Source organism: Corvus kubaryi, unplaced genomic scaffold (assembly GCF_017639235.1).
Source record: "Corvus kubaryi isolate FWS band 111438036 unplaced genomic scaffold, C.kubaryi_AGA036_p1.0 split1-37296, whole genome shotgun sequence".
In the NCBI taxonomy this organism is placed as follows: domain Eukaryota; kingdom Metazoa; phylum Chordata; class Aves; order Passeriformes; family Corvidae; genus Corvus; species Corvus kubaryi.
Window position 1 is genome coordinate 15464227 of NW_024582075.1, and position 26829 is coordinate 15491055.

The 26829-nt window shown below is 37.2% G+C and overlaps 1 protein-coding gene and 1 long non-coding RNA gene across 2 annotated transcripts in view; one reads left to right on the forward strand and one right to left on the reverse strand.

Annotated features, from left to right (window-relative positions):
- PTPRD (protein tyrosine phosphatase receptor type D) overlaps positions 1 to 26829 on the forward strand; it is a 1187501-nt gene that overhangs the window by 747337 nt on the left and 413335 nt on the right. The gene's annotated exons all lie outside the window — the stretch shown is intronic.
- LOC121657337 lies at positions 4926 to 18018 on the reverse strand. The gene is made up of 2 exons (XR_006013572.1): positions 17195 to 18018; positions 4926 to 11173 (listed from the first exon to the last, which is right to left on the reverse strand). It is a non-coding gene; the product is annotated as an uncharacterized LOC121657337 (long non-coding RNA).

A 26829-nucleotide genomic window follows, 5' to 3' on the forward strand; every position in this document is an offset into this window, starting at 1 on the left:
GACCTTGACAGGATTGAGAGATGGGCCTGTGTGAACCTTGGGAAGTTCAACAAGGCCAAGTGCAAGGTGTTGCACCTCGATCAGGGAAATCCCAAGCACAAGTACAGGCTAGGCAGAGAATAGATGAAGAGCACCCCTGGGAAGAAGGACTTGAGGGTGTTTGTTGACAAGAAGCTCAGCATGGGCCAACAGTGTGTGCTCACATCCCAGAAAGCCATCCTGGGCAGTGTTAAAAGAGGCATGACAAGCAAACTGAGAATGGTGATTCTGCCCCTCTACAGTGCTATTGTGAGACCCCTCCTGGAGTACTATGTCCAGCTCTGGGACTCCCAACACAAGGAAGACATTACCTGCTGGAACAACTCCAGAAGAGAGATACTAATTTGATCACACAGCTGGAACACCTCTCCTAATTAGAAAGGTTGAGAGAGTTGGGGCTGTTCAGCCTGGAGAAGAAAAGGCTTTGGGGAGAATTTTAGAAGCTTTCCAGTACCTAGAGAGGGTTTACAAGAAAGGTGGAGAGGAACTTTTCACAAGAGCATGTAGTGACAGGACAAGAGGGAATGACCTCAAGCTGAAGGACAGTATGTTTAAATTCGATCATAGGAAGAAATTCTTTACTGTGAGGATGGGAAGGAAACTGAAACCGGTTGCCCAGAGAGGTTGTGAACTCTTTGTCCCTGGAAATGTTCAGGACCAGGCTGGATGGGCCTTTGAATAAGCTGGTCTAGTGGAAGATGTCCCTACCCATTGCAGAAATGTTCGAACTACATTATCTTTAAGGTCTCTTCCAACAAGAACGCTTCTCTATGATTCTAACATCATACAACTGGCCTTGGTCCCTTGATTCACCCTGTTCAGATTCCTCTACAGACCTTTACAACTCTTTAGCAGATGAGTACTTCTGCCCAGCTTGGTGTCACCTGCAAACTGACTGAGGGGTCACTCAATCCCTTTGTCCAGATGAACAGTAAATTAAGACATTAGACTGAACTGGCCCCAGTCCTGAGTCCTGGGGAACAGCTCTGGTGACCCACTGCATTCACCATTAGTCTCCAGGCCAGCCATCAAGTCAATTTTTACCCAGTAAAGATTACACCAGTCCAAACTATGTGCAACCACCTTTTTCCAAAAGAATGTTATGGGAAAGAGTGTCAAAGACTTTACTAAAGTCCTGGTAGACCACATCCACAAACTTTCCCTCATCCACAAGCTGGGTCACCCTGTCATAGAAGGAGATCATGTTGATCAAGAAGGACCTGTCTTTCACAAACCCCTGATGGCTCGGCCTGATCCTCTCATTGTTCTGCATGTGTCACGTGATGGCACTTAGGATGATCTGTTCCTTGATTTTACCTGTCATCGAATGAGGTGAGCCTGGCAAGCCTGCAGTTCCCTGCATCCTCCTTCTGGTTCTTCATGTAGATGGGCATCACATTTGCCAACCTCCTGCCAGCTGGCACCATCTCAATTAGCTGGAACTGCTTTCCTGTGTCTGTTCACACATGCCCTACACAGCCAGTAAAACTGTAGCATGTTTCACGGGAATGTGTCCCAGACTTGAAAAGCCTTCCATTGTCTAGATAAATAGAGGGAATAAAACTGGCCATTTTGGAGTTATCAGTTTCAGCTGAAGCTGTACTTAAGGATCATGGCAGAAACTGAAGTAATAACAGTGATCACCTTGAATCCCTTAATCCTGCTGCTTTTTTCTTATGTAGACAGTTATTTCTGTACTACATCTCATTGTCTCCTGGTGCAGAAGTTTTCATTAGTTCTCATTTCCCTCTGTCTCTTTTCCACTGGTTTCATTTCTAGAGGGAGTTTATTCAAACACTTCAATTCCAGAAATCTCTGAAAGGGATACATACTGGTTCTTATTTTAACTAAATAAATTAGTAGAGTTCTACCTTAAATATAGATATTTTAGGTGTTTCATATCAAATTGTGTCTATTCATGCTTGTTAAGTACAGAGGCTTTGATTTATGTGTTCAAAAGTCCTGTCAAACTAAGTTCTCATCTATAGTATAGCTATTTTGGTCCAGATCCTCCTGCTCCAAACCTTGATAAAGTGCAAACTCCCTGGAGAAGAGGAAAGTAGAGAGGAGAAAAACTTTTATTACTGAAATAGTAAAACCAAAACTTAAGCATTTGGTTCCTTTCTGCTAAACTCTGGAAAGGAAAAGAGGATTTTGTGTGCAACACAGAATTTGAATATTTTGTCCTTTATCCCACTCTTCTAAATGCTGACAAAAATAATAATGGTTAAAATACTCTTTCAGCAAAAGGATTATCTAATAATAACTTTGGTTCTGTATGTCTGTCAATATATTAATTGTACTCAAATTATATTATTGTGCAAATTTTTCATCACCTAGTGCACAAATAAAAAACAATCAGACACCATGTTTCTCTCATCAACTATCAAGAATTATATTAAAGCTGAGATTTGTAGAAAATATTTACACTGTGGTTATGTTAATCCCAATTACCTTTCAATGAGGAAGGAAAGCAAGGACATAAATTACTTCCAGTACATTTGTTTAGCCTCCTGAATATGATATTTACAGACATATTACAACATGACAATATGGGGATGTTAATAGTTCTATTTTCCTCCTAGTAAATACTATTAAAATAGATCTGAGGCTAAGCTATGGAGATTCAAGAGTGGAATAAAAGTATACACTATTTACTGATGCTAACACACTGTTATGAGGTGTTTTGCTCCCCAAACACCATTTATTTACAATAGAATAAAGTGCTTGAACAAGCCGTTAATCAGACCTATAGGAGTACATTTTCAGCAATACTTTGAGGTTAGACATCATACATACTCTTTTTTTATTATTCTCTCTTGCAGATAATGATCAAGAAAACAAGTGCAAAACCAAAATTCTGCTCACTACAAAATAATATAATTTCCTGTCATGCATTATTTAGAAATAGTAGTTCATTTTCTTTTGCAATTTTTGTCAACATATGCAGATCACGTATACAATAACATTTCTTACTGAGAGTTGGTTGTTGTCATTAATTGTGTTCAGCAATTCTGAATCATACTGGCATATTGGCAGGCAACTAGAGAGCTTGAAATAGGAATTTGCTGGCCAAAGTCTGAACAGGTTTCTGACCTACTGGTGATCTTTATAGACATCTGGGAAAGATTCATTTCAGAATCTTGTCCTTCTCCAGCTATATTTTTACAGGTTAGGGGGCATTCCCTGAGTGAAAATCTCAGGGACTTGGGACTGGAGTGCCTTCATGTCAATTGTACTGTGATACGAAATACAAGTAATGAAACAGTACAAGAGCACCGCTACTCTAAACAGTGTAAAAGACAGTTTTGAATTAAGACCAGGAGAAAAAAACTGTATGTACTCTGTGGATAAAAAAGCTGATGTATTTGATGAAACTTTAAAGTCCATTTTCAACACTGTGCATTCTCTACTCTGAAATTCTTTATTGCTGGTGGTTTATTCTAAAGATTCATAGTTGCTAGTCTGGCATTCTGTTATGAAGAAGGGTCATTAAAGAATTATTTGGGGGGAATAAACTGCCTTTTCAGTGAAGTAAGGAGATTTGAAAGGAAGTCAGAATGTATTTTAATGTTTGCTATTGAATGTGTTATGTAGTACATAATATATAAAAATACACTTGGTGTTCTGTATGAAGAGAAAGGCATTGGGATCCTAAACTGTTGCATAAAAATGAGAAATTATATTAAGGACAAGGGTAAAGAAGACAGAGCAGTGCTCTCTTCACAAGTATGCAGAGGTTTATGTATTAATACAATTTATGGCAAGCAGGGTCTGTAAATGTCAACAATATTATCTTTGTTTCTTCGTGCTTCTTCAGGAACCTGCAGCCATCTAATAATGCTCTCTAAATCGTTTCATCTTCCTGAGAGCTCTCTTGTTGCAGCTTTGATCTGTCAAGACAATTAGTGATCTGGGACCTAGTTCAAATTTTAGCTGTATGTTTTTACCATGTGATGAGCTGCTGTTTGCCACTGAAACACCAAGCTAGCACTCATTGTAGTGTTCAAGCAAACTGAATAATTTTACATTTTACACTCCACAAAGTAGAATTTAATTTGAAGCAAGGTTTCTTCAGTTCTGATTGTGCATAAAAAACTAATATGCGTAAAATTACCATGGAGGAATTTCTGTGAGGCAATGTTAATGAATAAGTATTTAAATTCTTTTAACATACTTTATTTAGCCATAGAATTCCTCATTGATGACCAAAGAATTGCACAACTGTATCCATGTTTCATATTAGATTTTTTTTTTTGGTGGTGGTGGTAGAGGTGGTGTTTTATGAATGAATAATTATATATTTGGTCTTTTTTGACTGTACAAAATATAAGTTTCTGACTCATTTAAGTTCTTGCTCTCCAGGGCATGAATTAACTACTTTTACAGAGAAATTAAGGCTTAAGGAACACAAGTGGTGCTAGAGAAAGTTGAGTTGGTTTTTTAAATATTTCTTTTAAATATTTGGTAAATTTTGTAAAAATAAATGCAAATTGGCACATCTTCATGCATAGGTGAGAGGTTTTTCATATTTTTATAAAATGTTAATTCTAACTAAAATAATTGAGAGAGGTAACTTTTTCTCCTGGTATTTCCATGGACATTTAAAGTAAATCTTAAACAAAATTTCTCACAAAGCTCATAAATTCTCTGTGTTTTAAACAACCATTGCTTCATCTCATGCATACTTTGTGAGCTAGAACAAAAATATTTGTTGCAATTTTTATAGGGAAGTGGGGGTTAGTGCCTAGAACAGCTTCTTAGTAAAAATTGCTATAGGTTTGCTATGAATAAGCTGGCAGCTTTGACAAGATACCTTCATAGACTGATCTGCACATAAGAAAAATCTCACATTTAATAAAGGACAGCCAGATAAAAAAAGGTCAGACATATCAATTATTAGACTTTACTACACTAAGATTTACTTACTTACAAAGAGGGTAAGACAGATGATTTTCTCTCTTTCTTTCTTTTTTCCCCAGATATCAAATATAATAAATACTTAGCAATACAAGGCATTGAAGATTACCCCACTCTTTCTTTTCTGCGTGTCCAAAACTACTTGCAAAAAAATATTTGCAAATTAGTCTCCTCTACCTCTGAGGCAATCTTAAGAGATTGCACAAGGACTAAAATTCCAAATCACTGCACAGCCCCCAGCACAGAGGATAAAATATGTTGTGATTATGGTTCAAGTAGTTGGCTCTTGCATGCTGAAGGCCCACCTTTTAATTGCTGCTTTAAAGGATGCAAAAAGGAATTAGTAATGAAATAGCAAACTAGTCTAGCATGTAACGCTGTGGCCTGTACATAATAATGAGTATAGCAGCTGGCAGACAGTGCACATGACTTTAGAAATTAAAATATTTTGGCCTTCCTGTTTGGTCTGCTGTAGAACAAACACTGAAGAACAAAACTTCAGTGCAAAAGGAATTCTTCAATGCTTAAACACAAACTTACATAAGCAATTAAACCCAGACACACTACATACCCATACACACATAGTTCACTATTTTGCATTGATGCTGTTTCTTCAGTAAACTTATTTACCAGAGTATCCTTTCCTTTGCATAATGAAAGATGTACCATTATTGTATTCCTTATCAAATGCATGAGCTGTTAACTTGAATTTTAACCCAGGAACACTTTCTTAGGCATAAATATTTTCATTCTGGTTTATATCATTTACCCTCCAAGATATAAATGTCTAAAAAAATCTTCTTTTTCCTTTACAAAATATTGGTTTGCAATAAGAGTTTAACGGATATAGATTCACTCATTGCTTATAAAACTTATTTGTCATAGCATAGAAGAAGTAATTAAAGAACTAGCTGAAAAATTTGAGAAAAAAATGGGTGCAAAATTATAGTACTAGTTGAATACATTTGCTTAGAAATTTGCTTCAGAGTCACAATACTATTTTTAAATGTTTACTCTAAAAATACTTTGGTGCACTGTGATGCTAATAGAAGAAAAAGACAAATTTTCAGGGTAAAACAACATTTAAAAGGAAAAGGAAAAAAACCCTGCAGATGATAAATAATTGTAAAAAAAAAGAAACAATTTAACATTCTTTCCTATTACAAAATACGTTGAATGGCAATAGTAAGGTTCATAAGACAACATCAATGCATTTTCCCCCTCTAGGACTGCTGCATTATGAAAACAAGAACATCTTTAACCAAGAGATTTGGATTTAATGTAGAAGGGTTCTGGGTCCATTTCAGTTATTGGTGTCCTTAGTTACTTGTGTTGGTGACAGGTGTGGAATCATCTGAAGGTACTTCTGCTTCACATAAAGTTGTTCTGTTTGTACAGGTGTTATTACAGACATTATGCAGTGACAATACATCCCATAGCCAATCTAGATGGTAAAAATAAAATTATAAAATCTATAATAAAGATTCAAACTATAAGATAGTTCAGGTTGGAAGGGACCCTTAAAGGAACCTATTTCCAAGGTTCCTGCTGTGGATAGGGACATCTTTCACTAGATTAGGTTGTTCAATTCCCCGTCCCACCCTGTCTTGAACACTTCCAGTGATTGGTTAGCCACAACTCTGGGCAAGTCTCTTGCCACCCCCACTATAATAAATTTCTTCCTTATTGAATCTAAAACCATCCTTTTCCAGTTTAAAGATGTTGCTTTTTCCTCTCACTACAAGCCTTGGTAAAATGTGCTCTCCCAGCCCTCCACACCCATCTTTCTTAGAATCAAAGAATAAGAGAGGTTGGAAAAGACCTCCAAGATCATTGAGTCCAATCTTTGACCGATCACTACCTTGTCAAGACCATAGCACTAGGTGTCATGTCCAGCTGTTTCTTGAACACCTCCAGAGGTGACCACCTCCCTAGGTAGCCTGGTGCATTGCTTGATAACCCTTTTGACAAAGAAATTTTTCCTAATATCCAATAGAAACCTCCCCTAGTGCAACTTGAGGCCATTTCCTCTCATCCTTGCTGCCTTAAAGAAGTGACCATACCCCATCTTCCTACAACTTCCTTTCAGGTAACTGTAGAGAGTGAGAAGGTCTCATCTCAACCTCCTTTTCTCCAGGCTAATTATAAGCTCCAGTGCTTCTTCAGGCTAATTATAATTCTCCTGACCCTCTTATATGCTCCTTTAAGTATTGAAAGATCATAATAGGGTCTTCCCAGTGCCTTCTCTTCTGCAAGATTATTAACATTGTTTCAGCTTTTCTTCATAGAAGAGGCATTCTAGCCCTTTGATTATATTTGTGCCCCCAGAGCAGAGAAAAAGGGCAGAATCACCTCCTGCAACATGCTGGCCATGCTGCTTTTAATGAAGTCCAGAAAACAATTGGCTTTCTGGGCTGCAAGTGCATATTGCTGGTTCATACCTAATTCTTTATCTGCTAATATGCCAATTTTATCTCTGCAGTGCTGATTATCTCCCAGTCTGTAACGCTACTATTGATTGGCCTCACCCAGGTGCAGGACGTTGAACTTAACTTTGTTGAAAGCCATGAAATTTATAATGGTCCATTTATTCAGTCTGTCAAAGTCTCTCTGGATGGCATCCCTTCCTTCCAGCATATCACTGCAGTGTTCATCTTGCTGTCTGTGGTGGGATGACCTGAGCTGGATGCCTACCAAATTGCTGTACTACTCCTTCCTTAGACAGGCAGAGGTAGTGAAAATAAAGTGGAAAAACCACTTCTGGGTCAAAATAAAGGAAGTTTAAAAAAGGAAAAGTAAAGGTCATGCATGAGGAACCAAGGAAAAAAAGAGATTTTATTTTCTACTTCCCATAAGCAATGACCAATCACTTCCTGAGAAGGTGGGCTTCAGCACACTTATTGGCTGCTCTGGAAGCAAACAATGTAAATAGCAAACCCTGTACACACACTTACCCACCCCTACCACCCCTACCACCTTTTTTTTATCTTACCTTTTATTGCTGAGCAGGCATCATATGGTTTGGAATATCACTTTGGTCCCTTTGGGTCAGCTGTACTGGCTATGTCACCTCCAAAGATCCAGCCTAATGGAGGTTAGGAGTGGGAGAATGTTGGAGAGACATTGCTGAAGCTGTGCTACACTACTCAGCAATAGTCAAAACACTGGTGTATTATCAACACCTTTGTAGCTACTGTTACAAAGCACAGTGATTTGAGGGCTGCTATGAGGAAAATTAAGTTCATTTTAGCTGGACCCAATACCGTGCCATCTGCAAATTTGCTGAGGATGCACTACATTTCTCTGCGCATTTCATTAATAAAGATGTTGAACTGTACTGGCCCCGGTAGAGACTCGTGACAAATTTCCCTGGTTACTGATCTCCATTGGAACATTGAGCTGTTAATTGCAGCTCCTCACATGCAAGCATTCAGGCAATCCTTCTCTCATCCTATAGTGCACCCATCTCCAGTAAAGCCATATATTTTCAATTTAGCAGCAAGAATATTGGGGAGAACCATATCAAAGACCATATGGAAGTCATAATAAATTCCATCAGGTCCTTTTCTCATCCTTATCCAGAGCAGACACACCACTATAGAGGGCCTTAAATTAACCAGCCACCATTTGCCTTTGGGGAAGCCATTTTCCTCTCTTCCATATGCCTTGAGGTAGATGCCCGGAGGACCTGTTCCATGAGTTTACTAGGCCTGAGGTAAGACTAACTGATTGGCATCTTTCAGGAAACATCCACCCTAAGACTGCCTTTGTTGGTTTGGCCTCTAATTTTCATCCATACGCTCTAGATCTGCGCTGGGCTGTTTTTCAGTGGCAAGAGGTTTTTCCCGTATAGGTTGCTCAGTCATGGAGGGCAACCCCCTAACCTTTCTATCCTTGTCCATAATGGACAGAGGCCAGCCTCTCCAAGCTCTCTGTCCTGAACATATTAGTCATTGATTGAAGTGCTCCAATAATGTGATTCACCCCACCAAGGCTCAGTGACAGCAATCAGGTCATAGCTTTCCAGATACACCAGATGATGCACCCATGTGACATTTTGCAATGTACTGGAACCCTGCAGGTCATTTCAAAGAAGGTAAAAGGACAACAAAACTGTTCTAAAACTAACGAGATCCCATTTTCAAGATTTGTATTAGCTTCATCAGTGACACCTGACACATTCAAAAAGAATTTGGGTACCCCTTTCATCTGAGGTCATTAGTGCTTCTTGTTCAACAGCAACAATGTAATGGTGGACCTAGACAAGGCAGCTCTGGAAGAGCCAGGTCACAGGATTAGCCATGGGATTTCAGAAATACTTGTTAGTATCTACATTTCTGTAGTTTACATCCATATTGAATGTTCTATTTGCCACTTTCATGGAAGAAGCTGGTGAAGTGTCATGAAAGCGTGGTTAGGCCACTTAAAAAATCACTATCAATAGTGTTGGCCAAAAGCAGGTTTTAATATTAAATTGTGAAAGTGCAACTTTAACAGAGTTTGATCTCAAAGTTCACTCAATTACTTACTACAGATTTGGGGTTATTACCAGCCAGAAATTAAACTTCCAAGGAGTCAATTCCATTCCCCCAATCCCCTCCAGTAAGAGAGGGACAAAGAGACTGTGGGTTGAGACAACAATTCACTGAAAGCACGCAGCAATGGAACAAGAAACACGCAGTAACAGCAGCAATATTAATAACAAAAGTATACAAAAAGAGAAAGAGGTGTACACCATCTTGACTTAGTTCCATGTGGCCACCTAGACAAAGACAAGTTGGCAGACACTCCCCATGGGTCACATGACATGGACCCCAATATAAAGACATGATGGTGGCCATTCCTGTGCCCAGCAGGAATTTTGTCCCATTCCCGGGACAAAAACATGATGTTGGGCACTCCCACAGCTAGCTTTTCCCAACCCCAAGCCTGGGACAACAAAAAACCAATGACGGACAGACCCTCAAGAGCTAGATTGTCCTTGTTGCACTGTGCTGCCCATTTCCGGACCAATCCACTCCACTGAAGCGCAGGCTCAGCTAGGATTTGCTGCAATTATAACACTGATTTTATTATAGATTCACAATAGCAACATTCATACCATAATCCATTCATATGCACTCACAGAGGCAAAAAGATGTATACATTTATATCTATTTATGTAAAGATACCGATCAAAAATTCCCCTTAGGTTCAGTGAAAAAGTCACATAAAATCCCATAGCGTTTCTCAACATGGGTTACACCTCAAGGAGTATGCGTGGGGGGGGGAGGGAGGGGGAGGAGTGGGTAGCAGTCTAGGACTCATCATCAGCGAAAGATAGTGAAAGAAAATCTTTTGAGTATTGAAAACTTGAGCGTTGGTGAGCTCCAAAGGGCATCCCACTCAGAGGGATGTGCTAGTACAGCCTGCTGCAATTCAGGAGAGCTCAGAGGATCTCACTTAGGACCCCTGTTGTGAGATGCTTGGCTTTAGTCACCACTAAGATTCCATCCTGGCTATAACCCAAGTCGGTAACTACTGGATTTTTTTTCCAAAAAGTCCAATAGCTATGGTATTGTTCCACTTGGGCTACAGTTCAGGTAAATGATTTGCCAAGGGTGACAAAGACAGCTGTTTATTCTTTTCTCCCCACCTTGGTTAGGCAACTGATATCTCTTTGAAGTCAGAATTATCCCCACCTTTACCATGCCAGAGCTCCTGCTGTGATCAAGGATTCTTCACTACCCAACTGGTATTGTAAAGGGGTGCTTCCTCACTCAGTTGGTTTGGTCAAGGCTTCTCAGGAGCTTCTGAGATCATAGAGCGAGACAGAGGTGGAGGGGGTGGAGGGTGCACCACCACATACGGGATTATGCCTGGCCTGTATCTTTGGCAGAAGGTCACAGTGTTGATGAATTTTCTTGGTTCTTTCCTTCTCCATTTGTTTCTTAATCAAAAGACCTGGAGACAATGACATGGAGTAGACACTATGTCTGTGGTGACTTTCTCCTCTTCTAAAGCCAGCAAAATTTTTCCTTTTCCTTTGCCTGTCAGCAAAGCTGTCTGAAAAGAAACCATTTCTTGCTTTACAGTACTTTCCTGCTACTGAAGCAATTTCTTCTTCATCACGTCCTTGCTCACTATTCAGAACAGTGAAATGCAACCCATTTTTCTTCCTGGACAACACAGCCACAAGCTTAAGAAAGTATGCACAGAAACAGATGCAGTAGTTCTATAAAAGAACAATGCAACAATGATCAGGAAGGCAATTTTTAGTCAATGGATTAACAACGTGAAATGGCTATTTTTTACTATGGTTCTCATGCATGACATCAATAAGCAACAAGTTCAAATAGTAATTTACTATGACACTAAAAGTAGACAAAGAATAAAACTATAGAAGTGGCAGATTACCTTCCCTTGTATCTAAACCCCAGATGACAGAATCAGGGAACAATACTCAGACAAAATGTGAATTATTTTGAACAGGTTAAAAAGGTGGAGAAAGAGAGCAAAATTGAATAACTCAATAAAATAATTTGTGAATTTGTGAGATGCCAGGTTCTTGTTCTGATGCAACACAATAAACAATGTTGTTTCAGACTCATCTCTGCTGTCTGACACAAATGCATGGAGTATCCAAGCACCGTGGCACAGAGCTTACTGTAATTGCCTTTTTGCTTGCCCTTGGTCTTTTTCTTTATACCCACTGCCTGCTCAGGACCAGCTTATTATTTCTTTCCACACAAAACCTATAGTCCTTGAAGAAGTAAATCCATAGATTTATGGAGATGATCTGTCTAATATGCAGGTAATTCTGGTTTTCTCCTTTTTAGATAATACACAATATTCAGTAGGATAATGGCAACCTTGCAAAGAAAAACACAGTTCATATGGCAAGGACTGTCAGCAACCAGAAGCACAGTCAATCCCTTCTTTACAGCTGCTGTGCCAATTGCTGAAGGACACCTGGCACTAGTTGAGGATTCATGAGCCAGAGTGTTATGCTCCCTGCCCACATTCATGAGCCAGGCCATAAAGGGGTAGTTGAGATTTCCAGCCATTCCTAGCAACGTGGTTGTGCTACTTGCTTTACACAGCAATGCTACCTGACAATTTCTAGAGCCATGCTCTCTGGAAGACCACTTTTACCAGATAACAAGAATGATTAAATTCCTGCAATATTCCACAGTGGCTTATAGAACATGAAAGAGAAGCTGCTACCCTTTGGTGCAGAACCCTGAAATGTTGGCAAGATAGGGGGCATGCAACAAATAAGCACATATGTGCCCTGAGAAATCCTGTTGTGTGAGGCAATGCCTTGAGAGCTTGAGAACTAAAATGACACACAGGTGGCATGGATCACATGCAATAGCCCAGGCTGGGTGTATCTCCCAGACTGTGATATGTGCTGAGAGTTTGCCTTTACTGGAATGTGAGATAAGGTAGTGGGCACCTGAAAGCTTCTCACTTTTGTATTTTTACTGCCACTTTATTCTCCATATTCAGTAGAGTAATACTGGTTTTCTGGCTAATCAGAAATATGGGTAAGTTCCTGAACCCAGAATCATATCAAATGTTGAATGGGAGTCAGTTGTTCAACAGTTATAGCTGTGACTCTGCTAAGCAGCAGAACTGTGAATTCAGTTATCTGTGTGTTCGCTTTCTACAGGAGGAGATTGAATAACAGCAGACATTGCACAGTATGAAATACATAGGAAAAATATATTAAAAGTAAAGATTCTCAGTCTCTGTAACACAAAAGGTCAATCAAGAAATTAACCTATTGCAAACTATCTCTCTGTGAGAGTTGTTTGGCTAAATTTTTACATTATACAGGAATCACTTATTACCATACTTAAAAATTAAACTGAAATATACAGAGTGGAAACACAGTTCTTAAAAGGAGGAGGAGGCTGAGACAAATTTAATGCAGAACTGTGGCTACAATGATTGTCAAGAAAACACAGACCTGTTGTACAGGAATTTCCAGCTCTAAGATTTTGTGTTCTGTTTTCTTCTACAGCTTAGTTCCATGGACTAACATTAATTTTGAATGTATGGTTCTACTAAATTTATTTCCCCTCCTCCTAAACTGCATTTTTTACTTTGTGGGTGCAGTGAATTATGTTTCTGCTTTGAAATAATGAGTCTGTCTTTCAAATATTATTGAACGGAGTGAGAGTATGCTGAAGTTTTTAGTTTTCAAGGCAATTTTACGGCTCTCTTACTATCTCAATTAAGGTGAGTGATCTAAACTGAAATCTAGAGTAGAGCATATTCAAGTCTCTGAAGATCTAACTGCTATGTTCCAGTGGAACATTTTCTTTGCTTCTTTGTTAGCCGTCCTGAAGGCAAACCTCTTAGCCTAAACAGCTTGAACTTTCTCTGCACTCTTAATTGGCATCTTCTGGGATTGTTAAATATGGGTCTCTTCAATCTTCTGTCAGTTCAATCAGACCTTTGAAATTATATTTTCTTTCTCTAGCAATGGAGCCTGTAACATGTACCATCTTCTAGCATAGTTTCAACTTACTGCTTCATAGTAGCATGACCATTTCCACCATTTGATTTGGACAACAAAATTATGTATTAGAGGGATGTGCATTATGAAACAGCACATCAATTTAATGCCCCAGAAAACTTAGATTTCACAGTACCATGCCCTCAAAACAAAGTAAAGCAAACATTTGCAGAGGTAAAAGCTTGACAATGTTTCAACTGCTGCAGAAAACTGCTGAGCGTGTGGGAATTGAGTCCATATATAAATATTACATACCCCAAAACTCTATGTAAACATCAGAAAAAATGTGGCTTAATTTAAAAAAATCAAGGAGTTTCATGATAAAGAAGATACTCCCTAGCCCATGAACAGGACAGTTAGTTATGGACAATCTTACACATGTGTTTTCAAATATTTGGGGTGGGGTTTTGTTTTGGTTGTTGGTGGTTTTTTTGGTTGGCTTTTTTTTGGTCAGATTTTTTTTTTTAAGTCTGTCAGATCCTTCATGTTACTTAAACATAGTTTAAAGTATTTAATTTCCTTGGTGGTTTCCATAAAGTAAATCTTTCATGGAAGTCTCTACAAGTGTTGTATTATTTATCTGAAGCTAGTCTCCCAAACTGGTCTTTTGGATGCATATGCAACTAGGCATACTTCTTAAACCTGACTTTTATTAAAACACAATTCATTCCAATTCTCCTTTGTTCACTTCCTGCATAAATAATCATGTACATTAAAATAACCCCACCAAGTTCTGTACTATTGATAAAAAGCATGTATTAGGTATTTTCATGACATTGAGTTAGATGTTGGTAGAAAAATACCAGGTTTTAGCCTTAATGACAACAGGAATTAGATTGTAATTAATAATTGTTTTATACAGCATATATATTTTAAATACATTGTTTTTAACTATGTCAGGATGATGTTCCCCAAATATTATTTGAATCAGATCTTGCTATAGCATGGATTACTGTTTAGGTAGATTTCATTCATGAAATTGAATGACCATTTTTGCACATAACTGCCACTTGTTTTCTGGCAACTAAAAAAGGCCCACTAACTAAAGACATAGAAAATATATCTTCAAATACACACATATACAGATAGTATTCCACAGCTGAGCAAAGTATCCATTTTTTTCTTTTAGAGGAGTAGCAGTCTGCCTGCCCTAGTTCTCTGAATAGACTTGACTTCTTTTCTTTATACATAATTACATTTGACATTAAAAGTATAACTTCCCATGGGAGAATGAACTTCACATTTCAGCAGTCAGAGGAGACAGTATAAAATAAATATGATTAACACTTTAGGGAAAAACACAATCATATAAGCATTTTTTTCTCAGTCAGTCCTGAATACATTCTAATTAGCTTTGTTTTTTTCTGTAGGAATCACTCCTGATTACACAGTATCATAAATATTTTTTTTCTAGATTCAGTTTTGCACTAAGAAGTAGCTCTAGGAATTGCAAAGACTCATATATATTTTTTTATTTTGAAATGTTTGGTTTGGTTTTTCTTTTGGTTTTTTTTTTTTGCTACCTCCCAGCTGTTATCCCTCCTTTTAATGTGTTTTCTGTCACTCTTTTAACATTTAAGGACTCTGTCTTGTTATTTATTACAAGCATAATACATTAACAAAAAAAAAAAGAAAGAGAAATCGAGGTTGAAACATTAATTCTGAAAACTTTTCTATTTTTGTAATTCTCTTTTAGGGCAAACATAGCATGGGCACTAGAGGGGTACTAATATTTTTTAAAAATTTAAAATAGCATGAGATATAGCAATGCTGGAATTTTGGAGATGTTCTTCACAGACCTTTCTCAGCTGGTGTTTACCGATGGTAGTGTGATGTTGGTGACATCTCTTCATTTTTTCTTGGACAGCACCTATGGCTGGCTATTTAAGATCTGCACAAGGTCAACAAAATCCTCAGACGAGCAAGACAGAGGTTTCAGAGAGGTTTCCTTATTAAAAAGAAGGCCAAGACTCATGAGTCTTGAGTAAATCCCGACTGTGTGAGAGCTTGGGAGATCATAATATTAGACACTTCCGTTCATCAGTGCTTTCTCATTATTTTTTCAATATGTCATTTTCTTAGTTACCTGGTTCCTGCTTCTTATTTCATTTCTCTCCTCTGGGTACATCTTACATCCAGATCTCTCTGCCAGAATCATTCATGACACCATCTCCCTTCTTTTCTACTAACTTTCAGTTCTAATTTCACTTTTTTCCCACCACTGTCTCACCCCTCTCAGGTCTATCTTTCATTTCTCTACGTTGTCACCCATGCAGCCTGGATACCAGAAAAGAGACATCAAATTCTTTAATGAAGTCTCTTTTCTGCCCTTAATACTTATACCCAGGACCAAAGCAACCCCTACAAGTATAGACTGTAAGCGGCTTATTTGGCGAATTTGATTGCCAAGTTCTTTAATTTGGTTCTGATAATAGGTGAAGATTGATCTTTCAGATCCTTATAATTTACAAAACTTGCTTAATTATAGTCAAAGAGATGGTTCATCAAGAGATTGGTTCCCTTGACAATGTTTCACTGTTTCACTGAAAGACAGGCTAGATATAAGTGAACAGCAGTGGGTTTGGGGTTTTTTTCCTTTTTAAAACAAATTAGAAAAATGTGTATCTTAAAATGTTCTTTACAAAATTTTCCATGAAACACAGGGAATACTCAACTCCAAATAGTCAAAAGTTTGCCTATGTCTTTTAAATATCTGGTAAAAGAATCCAGCAATGGGGCATCTTATATAGTTTTAGGTTAAACCTGTTAAGATTCAGACTGCTTCCTAACCTTGGACAATGTATAAAGATGAAGGAAGATACCTACAACATTTTCTGTCTTTTGCAGACAGATACAACATGGACAGAAGGAAGGGTATAAATCAAAGAAGGAAATTCCACTACAAGTAGCTTCTCCAAAGCTGAAAAGACCATCTTTTTTAAGGATAGTAGTCAGACAAAGTTACATTGGAACTTCTTTTGTCCAGGGCATCCATTTCTGTTACCATAAAAGTGTATGTCATGGATATAGTCTAACCTGGAAGACTGTGTCTTGACCAATCTGACATTCTGAAAATGTAAGAATATGAGATCAGGTCCTTTTCTCCTAAAGAGGTACCATACTTAGCAGTTTCAGCTTGCTTCAGGCATACTGCTTGGTCCTGCTCAGGAGGGCATTAAAGAAAGCAGACAGAAATCTGCAGAGCCAGGTAAGAATTTCACAAGCTTTTATTTTATAGGCTTGTTTAACCTTCTGAGTTTTGTCCCCTTTGTCTACCTCTCCCCGAGTGTAGTTGGTAACTTTATAATTACCTACACAGTTTTGAAACCAATGCTAAAGAAAAATCTATTGCCATTAATGATACAATCATTATTAATGATTTAGATATTGTGATATGGCTAATGCTGCAAATAGAATTGCATTTAATCAGCAAGTCAGAGCACAAAAGTTCAACTCCATGTCACAGACTTTAAACTACATGAGTTCTGAGTGTGATTACTGTGGTATGAAATCCATATGCATTTATCTTGTTTCCATGGTATAAAAAGAGTAATGAGCAAAACTGAACAGAACACTTTTTTAGTAACGTATCAGTTATATAAAAATAAATGCTTACAGTTTCAGACTTGTATAAAAGCTTTTTAATGCCATTTCAGAAAAGGACTGGAACATGATGCATCAGCTTTACTAAAGGGGATGGATAAAAGATGAAATAAAGATGAGACTCACCAGAAAATAGCCTTCCTGACCTCATCTGGCTTCTTTCTTTCCCTGCAGAGCTGTATTTCCATGCTGTCCAGGATCATTGTTATAGCAAATTGGCCAACTAGAGAAATCTTAAATATAAAAAATACTGAGGTACTCTTCTGCTCCTTATGTGTGGGATGCACATAATTTGTTTTCCTTATCCTACAATAGAAATATTTTTAAATGAGATTGTGGAGATAGATGCATAACTACATGGGACACAACATACCTTAAATTCTCAATTTTCTTGCATGATTCACGAGCTAAAAGCATGATGCTGCAGTGATTCATAGTCCTCTTTTGACAGCAGCAGTTAAAAATGCAAGTAAATATTTGCAAGCTTAGACTCAAGAAAATGCAAACCATTCTTATGTTAACATAGTAAAACATAATTATTATATTAAAATAGATAAAATATTTTTCCTGTCTTAGAACTGGGTCTTAGAACAGATATGTTGTAATATATTTTATAAAATGTGGTGAAGAGAAATGAGAAAGATACAGTGGAAACTATTAAAAGAACAGAGTATTTTCCCATTCATCTGACACATAACAGCTGTGATTTTGACCATTTTCAATGTATTGTCAAGATCTTTTAGTTTTATTGTTTATGTCATTAACAGGCATGAAAGAAGAAATTTTAATGATTTTTCTTCTTTCTGTATCATTCATCTTTCATAGTATAGTAAACTTTTAAAGCTGGGAAACTCAAGGATGTTTTGATCATGCACTACTGTGATGGTTTAAACCCAGTCAGACACTAAGCCCCACGCAGCTGCTCACTCACTCCCCCACCAGTTGGATCAGAGAGAGAATCAGAAGAGTAATAAAAGCTGGAAAACGTGGGTTGAGATAAAAAAAGTTTAATAGGAAAAACAAAAGCCATGCACACAAGCAAAGCAAAACAAGGAATTAATTTAGTGCTTCCCATGGGCAGGCAGGTGTTTGGCCATGTCCTGGAGAGCAGGGCCCCATCCTGCGTGGCAGTAACTTGAGAAGACAAATGCCATCACTGCAAATGTCCCCCCTTCCTCCTTCTTCCCCCCACTTTATATACTGAGCATGAAGCCACATGGTCTGAAATATCCCTTTGGTCAGTTGGGGTCACTTGTCCTGGCTGTGTCTCTTCACAAACTCACAGGCACCCCCAGTCCCCTTACCAGTGCAGCAATATGAAAATTAGAAAAGACCTTGGCTCTGTGCAAGCCTTGCACAGCAATAACGAAAACATGTCTATACTATCAACCCTGTGTTCAGCACAAATCCAAAACAGAGCCTAATACCAGCCACTGTGAAGAAAATTTACTCTACCCCAGCCAAAACCAGCAAAACTACCAAAAGGAGACCATTGAATACTGTCCTTACCTACAAGATCATTGTGGTCTTAGTTTCAACAAGCAAAACCTACATTAATCATCTGGTATTTGTTTTAATTAATTACTGTTTGCTTCATCTTTTTTAACTCCCTGCAGAAATGCTATTTATGGTAAAGCCTATCAGCATTTCTCAACTCTTCTCATTAGATACTCCACATAGTTCTTTCCATTAGCAGGGAAGCACATACACTCCAACCTTCCTCTTCCTCATCAATACCTGTTTTGTCCAAACAGGAAGATTGTTCTGCATGTGTACTAAAGGTTCCCTAAAGCATGGGGCTTATTGTACATGTACATTGATGTCTCCTGATTATTTGTTCCTCACAACAAAAGAGTGCAGTTTGGCAGCTAGTTGCGCAGAGAGAAAAAATATCAAGCAACCTGGTTTTAGCTGCTGTTTTTTTAGACACGCTCAAAAGAATCAAGGGAATAGATGAGTTGCTGTGATGGTGGTATCTGACAGCCAAATATAAATTTCCTCGGGACTGGAAAAGGATTTAGCTGTGCACCTCTGCTGTACAATGCACGATCAGTAAAGCCAGTATGACAAGAGATGAGCTGAAACGACCCTAGTGTAAGCACTGTCCAGAAGCAATTCACCTACTTCTCCTTATTTCTTAACCCCTTTAGGACATGGGGTAGGGGAGGGGAAGGGGACAGCCAGGGGAGTGGTGGTGGATGGAATCTTTAGGCAGAGGAACCCAGCTGAATAAATTGCATCTGCAAGCTGCAGATCACTTAGGATGGCAGGTGAAGAATATCCTACAGCATGAAACCTTTTTGAGAGGTATGCTACATGGCTTCTCTTGGAGGATTTTGAAGGTCATACACAGCTATTCTTCTCAGTCACAATCCCATCTCATGAGCTAAGTTGTAGTGTCTGTCGTGGGACAGAAGTAGAGGCAAAATGCTCTTCTGCCAGACATTGTTTAGCCACATATCAAAAATTTGTCCCTGGCTCATCAACACACTGTGGAAGCACCTGCTACCTGACCAGGCATTCATGCATAACTTGCCTAGGCATAACATTCACCATGTTACTGTGCAGGGCTGAGTGTTTGAAAGAAGGGTTGTGGAACCAGCACAAAAGTGAACAGCAAAAAGTGGGCTGAAAAAGTAATCCACTGTGCCTACTGCAGTGTAATTGTGAACTAATGTAAGTAGAGCAAGCTGCCAACTTCCACAGCTATGTATTTCCCCTCCCTGCAATTTAAAATAGATTTCTTAATGCTCACTAATCTGCTAAAATTGTAAATGCCAATAGATTATAGGCTGCATAATGGAAAAAAAAGTTTATCTACTCTAGCAAAACTGGAAGGAAGTTTTCTAATTTTAAGTTGCTAATTTGATGTAATTGTTCTTCAAAAGGGAGGTGACATTTCCATTAGCTAATACAAAACACACCTAAGTTTCCCGGTCTGCAAATTCAATGACACACAGAGTTTATGCTAATTACCCTTGGGCGCAGCAACAGTGTCACCAGATACCCCTGCAAGGTTTTTGAGCTAGTTCTTGAAGTGAAGAGACCCTGAGACACCTCAAAGGGAAAGGATGAAAGATGGGTTGGCAGTAAAAGTAGAGGGATACATCATGGATCCATTTCACTTTTTGATTTAAAACTTCAGAAAATTCAAGTATTTCTCAGTTTTTAGCAATTATGAAATACAACTAAATCTTATCCCCCAAGTTCAAAAAATGTTGCTTCTGTGTGTGTACAACATATGACGATATCCAGGCATATAGTGCACAGTTTTTAAAAAAGTGTGGGCTTAAAGTCAGACTCTTCTGTGGTATAAAAAGCCAGTGTTTTTATGAGACAATATTTCAGGACTTCAAGGACCAAGAAATATGTGTAATTTAATATAATTTGCAGTGCCTTCTACGTTCTCACAGTATCTCTGCCCAGTTTTCTCTGACATATGGATAACCTAAATATTCCAACCTAAGTATTATAAGTATTCCTCTATTTCAACTGCCAGGGTATCCTATAATTACTGTTTAATTGCCCTTTTTTTTCTGAGGTGATTTATATGGACAATTCAGATAAACTTCTATAAATAAAAGAAAAAAAAGTATTTCTACTTGCAGTTCTGCGTATCTGTTGTCCATAGAGAATATGGAAATGTGACACTGCATGAAAAAAAAGGCTGAACTATGTCACAGAGCTTTTGTTGAGAATCCCATCACTTCCAGTTTCTTCTCAGGCTCTGAAGGCCATACAGAGAAAATAATGTTTAAAACATCATCAAATTGCTTTCTTGATATAGCTGAAAGAGAAAAGGAATACATGCTAAAAAATGAATAGACTTATTTAATGTATCATTCCTGAAACTACCTATTCATGTAAAATACATGAATCCCAGAAGGCAATTCTATTCAGGGATACAAAGTAAAGTACTCCTCTGGGCAAGCCTCCCATTCAGAACAAGTTTTTATGTTTCTGCAGAGTTGTTTTGACATGTACACATACTGGTTGATCCTACATTCATTGGCATGACAACATACTTCTTAAGACCCCAAACATATAAAAGGAAATGGTCCATTAACAGGTTGATGATCACTGAGAAGAATGAGAACCTCAGGTACCAGTTCACCAGACGCATTCAGTAGGTTTGCTTTCAATGCCACACAGAAAAAAATAGAGATTGTAATTTCACAAGTTTCCTTCTCCTATTTTACTTTTCTTGATTTATTACTAAGATTGTACTTTACTTCTAAGCACAGATTCTTACGGATAAGCTCTTACAGTCAGAATAAGAATAGAAATAGTAAGAGCAAAAATATAGCGCTGAAAATATATCCCAAAATTTTAAAGTCTTTTAAACATACTAATATGAGCCAGCAGAAGCTTATCTTTGAGTGAAATTATATAACGACTTCCAAGGTGATTTAGGCATAAACTGTAGACTTTTACTTTTCAGTCAAAAAATATGTGTACAGTTATTAAAGTATTTGTTGCTAATACATGTTAATTATGTTTACAGAGGTGTTTTAGTTATAGGGGATGGTAAAATTGAAAAAAACTCCATGGTTTTAGTTCCGTTTTCTTTTTGCAATAACTTTTAATGCAGAATTTATTTTCTGGGAAAGAAGTTTCATTTTTTGCTGTATCTTTAAAAATGTCTTTTTAGACATCCCTAAAAATTTTTGGATATTGTTTTATAAATTCAGTATTTCAAGAAATCTGCTTGGTTTTGCAGATTTACATGTAGTCATGAGTAAAAATGAACCTAAGAGTGTAATTAGGAGTTTTCCTGAAATAAACTTTCAACTGGCAGCCTTCACTGAAGAGAATTGTCTTGTATAAGGGAGCTCAATACCTCCATTTAATAAGACCAAGTCAATAAAAAATTAATATAATAGTAAGAATAAATGTTTTGTTTGATTTGAGCATATATTTAAAGTGATTCTCCTCATAAAGACTTCTATTTTTTTCATTTTTGTAACTGCTTGTATTGATAGTATCTGAGTTGATGTTGCTGGTTAGAGTTTTCAAATGTACCCAGAAGGCTTAGAGGACAATATTATTTTCATAACCAGTTTGTGCAAGTTAGAGATACAGAAATACTAGGGTCATTCATTGCCATCTTTAAGCTTTTGCTGACCTGACATTGTTTCAAGCACAAAACCAGTTAATTTCGGCTGCGTTACCCAGCTAATTGAGGTGAGCCACCTCTTCACATTGTTTTTTGGCCACGCTGTGCTGCGTTCTGTTCTAGCTGTGCTTCCACCAACCAGATGACTGACACTATTTGCCTATGCCATCTTCCATAACTTAATATGGCATTCTGTCACTTGAAATGGTTCGTTAGCCTACTTTCACTCTCATGGCAAGACTGTTTCTTCTACCTGAGGTAACACATTTTATGTCTTCTGTGATATCTCTCCCTAAGTCCTATGCTGCAATCTGTGGTACAGACCAACATAGCATTAAAAATAGTATTAAGTGCTTTTTGAAAATATAAGACCTTTAACCCACATAAATATAGGAAAACAGGCCAAATGAAAGTGTGCTTCCTTTCTTTTGCTTCTTACCAATGCATTTGTCTGATGCTGTAACACTTTGGATAAAGCTATGTTATTGCTGTAAGCAGTGCAGACTCACCAGCCTTCTTCTAAAACATACCAGGGCTGTACTCCAAAGGTTTATGGCTTATGCAATGGTGGGGCTGAAAATGTAGAGGAGATTGTAACTATAATCAGCTGAATTTGAAAAATCCAATTTTATATCTCCATACATGGCGATTTTATCGTATTCATGAGAGACTCTTATAAAATTAGCTTGATATTACACAATGAGGGAAACAGTACAATTGATACAATAAGTACCTACAAAATACTACCTGCACTGGAAGGAGAGCACACTACTTTCCTTGCAGGTGTACTGTTTCAACAGTGCTGAGGGATTTTGGATATTGACTGTTGTCAGGGAACCACTGACTAGAATACAACAATGTTTCAAGGTCTAAAAAGTTTAGTCTGTCTAAAAAAAATCTCAAACAAACACATAAAACAGTTTGATTCACTTCCTTGAAGCCTAACTGCTACTTTATACCTTAAATAAAAATTGTCAATGCTGTACACATCCTTTCCAAAACTATATTTGCCTGTCTTTAATTCCAGAATTCTTACTGGCATCTGATTATTAGCCAGAAAACATAATGCATGCAATTTATAATTTACATGTGAATAGGTGCTATCCAAAAACAATTCAGCTCTGAATTTGAGAATAGACCATAGCCATGGACATTGCTGTAATTGCCAAAAAGGAAAAAAAAAAAAAAACCAACCAAACCAACCCAAAAGTACTAGAGATTTACTGTGTGATCAGAATAGATAATTTATTTGGGCAAATAACAACAATCAAGGAAAGTAATTAGGAAAAAAAGAGAAAGACTAGGAGGTTAAGCAAAGTATAAAACTAGGCTAGGAATGCAGTAGCTCTATTTGACCTAACAGTATACATGACACATAATTTCTGAGAGTATTTCTTACAAAAAAAAATTACAGTGTGGGGGAAAAAAAGGGTACATGTTTCCAGCCCACACATTTTGGGGGGTAGTGTCCATCTGAACCCTCAAATGTTACTACTGAAACAGTCTGTTAAGACTGTTAATAGCTGACCAATTGCAATCCTAACTCTTCCTAGAAGCCCAGCTATGCCAAGGTAAATTACTAAAGGGATTCTGACAAAGGATACTTTACTATATTCATAGAAATTACTAGGATGGTGCCATGGGACAGAAAAAATTTGAGTGACATCTTAATCCAGCAATGTAAAAAGAATGTATGAAGGTCTATAAGCTGCAGGCCTCTCTGTCCTCCTCTCTCCTTTAAAAAAAAATTTTTTTTAATCTCTTTCTTTTTCCATTTAAAGAATAAATTTACTTCTTAAAGTCCTTTGTGCAAAACAAAATAAGTCAAAGTTAGCTGCTTTATCAATTGATGCAGGGCACTGTCAGAAATACGTATTATGATTAAAAATGGTCCTACAATACTCTTTGGCTTCAAAGGTAACCTAAAAACGTTGGACTCTGTCTAAATTTCATCACTAAAATTCACTTACAAAAGTTCACACAGATCCAATGTTAACAGAACTCTACCTTCCTAAACTTTTGTTAATAAGTCTCTACTTCTTTTCTTATGAGAGTTGAGGTGGAATAATTAGTTAAGGTTTCAGCATGAGAATTCAGTACAAAAGAGGGTAAATAAATGAATATAAGTGCATCAGTTCCAACAGACAAATAATACAATTTGGAGCAGTATTTCAGTTTGAACTCCAGAATATCACTTCATTATAACCTGTAGCTCTTATATTTTTCATTCCCACGAACTCCTCAACTGAAAAAAAGTAATTCTTGAATGTGAAACATAAAAACTATGGGCTTTAAAAAAGAAATTGAGAATGGATGAACAGTAACCTTTCAAAAATTAACTTTTCTCCTGTTACAGAAAAAGTATTAAATGAGGATCCGATTGTGGAGAGTTTTCTTTATTGCAATAACTTTTCTTTTTCACCTGAGCCTATTACAGCTTCCTATATATTTTGTATTTTTCCTTCATATGAAAGGACCATGAAAAATGCTAGAAGTGTTTGAAGGGAAGTTGTTCTTTCTATCACATGCCCCTGTGATGACTCTCTCAGACAGTAGCTTGCTCCAAAGCCTCTGCAGTCAACTGGAGTCTTGGCAGTGAAGCCTCCTGGGCTGCATCCCTGCAGTGCATATATACACAATCACAGCTTCTCAAAAAGAGATACATCAATTCTATCCAAGAATACACGGTCACATAGTTTTTTCTATTACAATCATGATTCTGTCTGTTAAAATTTCATTTGTCTTTGTTATAGAGTTAATTGATTGATATTGGCTAAGCCTTGAATACTTTTACATAAAAACATTGAAACATTGAAATATTTCTACAGAAAAACACTGAAATGCTTGTTTATAACACTTTCATTGCATCTCTGCACATGAAAAATATGACAGAAACACCACTAGATTGAAAAAAAACGAAACTCACAAACTATTTCTTTAATCCTAACTACTTTGGACTTGGCAGCTATTTTGTCAGCATGTGTTCTGATCTAGTATAGGCTATACCCTACAAAGAGCCAGTAGTGCTGTTCCACGTAGCAGGTCATATTGTTACTTCTTGTCAGTAATTTTCCAGGTAAGGCTTCAATAGCCTGCTTTTATATGGTGGACATCTGATGAAATGTTATTTCCTGAAAATTCATCCTTAGATCTACAACTTTGTGAAACCCAATGAGATTTATTGCTTAACATATTAATGATGAAACAATATAAACAAAAATTCACTGTGGATATTTCTTTGAGATACTTTTTCCATTATGAAGAAGCTATTCACTCAATATTGGTTTTCAGCTGAGTTGAGTTTTGCTTATTTGTCAAGGCTTGATGACTCTCCACATCTTTTCAATTCCAAAAGCAGATGTTTGTTATAAACAACAAATAAGTGTGTATTTGTAGATATATGTTTACAAGGCAGAGTTTTCTAATCAAATGTGAAAGCTTGGGTCCTGAGAAAGGAGTCTTCCACCCTCGCTAAACTCTTTCTTAACAAAAACAACAACAACAGCAACAACAAAAGGAAGTTATTTTCAGCAAAACACTTGCAGGTACCACTGAAATCAAAATACAAAATCCCATGACATTTTACTACATGAAAGCATGGGCAGAAGAGTAACACAACCTCTAGGTTATTTACATTCAGTTATTTTTTATATCTTTCTAGTCTATTCAATTTTCTCCTCACTTTGTGAACATAGTACAAATGGGAAAGATACACGAAAATAGGCAGATGGTAAATATTTTTTTAAAGGCAATTTATTTTCTATGGAAATTCCAACAATTCATGACTTGAATTTTCAAGTCTTTGTCCTACTCATAAAAAATTTCAACATTAATGCTATTAAATATACCAAACAGTATTTTCAAATAAAAATATACTCACATAAACACATAATAGTATCATCTAACACCTCAAAATAAATTGCAATTTAGAAGTTAAACTATTTTCAGAAATTTGTGAAACCACACATTTAGTCCAGAAGATATTATTTTGTAGATTAATAAAAATAAATCAAGAAGTCAGTCACAGTAGAGGCAGTTAAGCCCATGTCCACAAAGAAACCTACTAGGTTTGACATGTTTAAGCAATCAAATGATGAAGTCAAAGGGGTAGTGCATGCAAGATGATGCCCATCCTAATAAAATGCACTTCCAGATGGCATTTTGGGCACTCATTTTCTCAGCAAACATTTTGAGATGCCTGTTCTTAACTCATACCACTGTCTTCTCAATCTTCATGCTTCAAAACCACCTTCATGTGATATGTACCTCAGTAAAGTACCAAGTTTCAGGTGAAGTAATTATGAGTCTTTATTTAGAGGCAAAATGGAAATTTTCTACAATTGCCTCTTCTCTTAATCCCTGTAACCCTGTCACTGGCAGTAGTTTTTACATCATCTGTAGCCTGCTTAATTTCCTGTGAGGATCTACATTCTGCCTAACCCAAGTGGCAATCCATATCTATCTCCTCTGGATTCTTCTACCAAATTTTATTTTCAAGTACTTCCTGCATGTGATTCTTTGCCAAATGTGGAACCTCCAAGTGCTGATCCCATTTAATTCAACAGCTGAGCTTTTTATTTCCATAAGAGAAAATTCTTTTTTGGTTAATAAAATATAATTTCAAAGTTATCCTTAGGGAATTCTT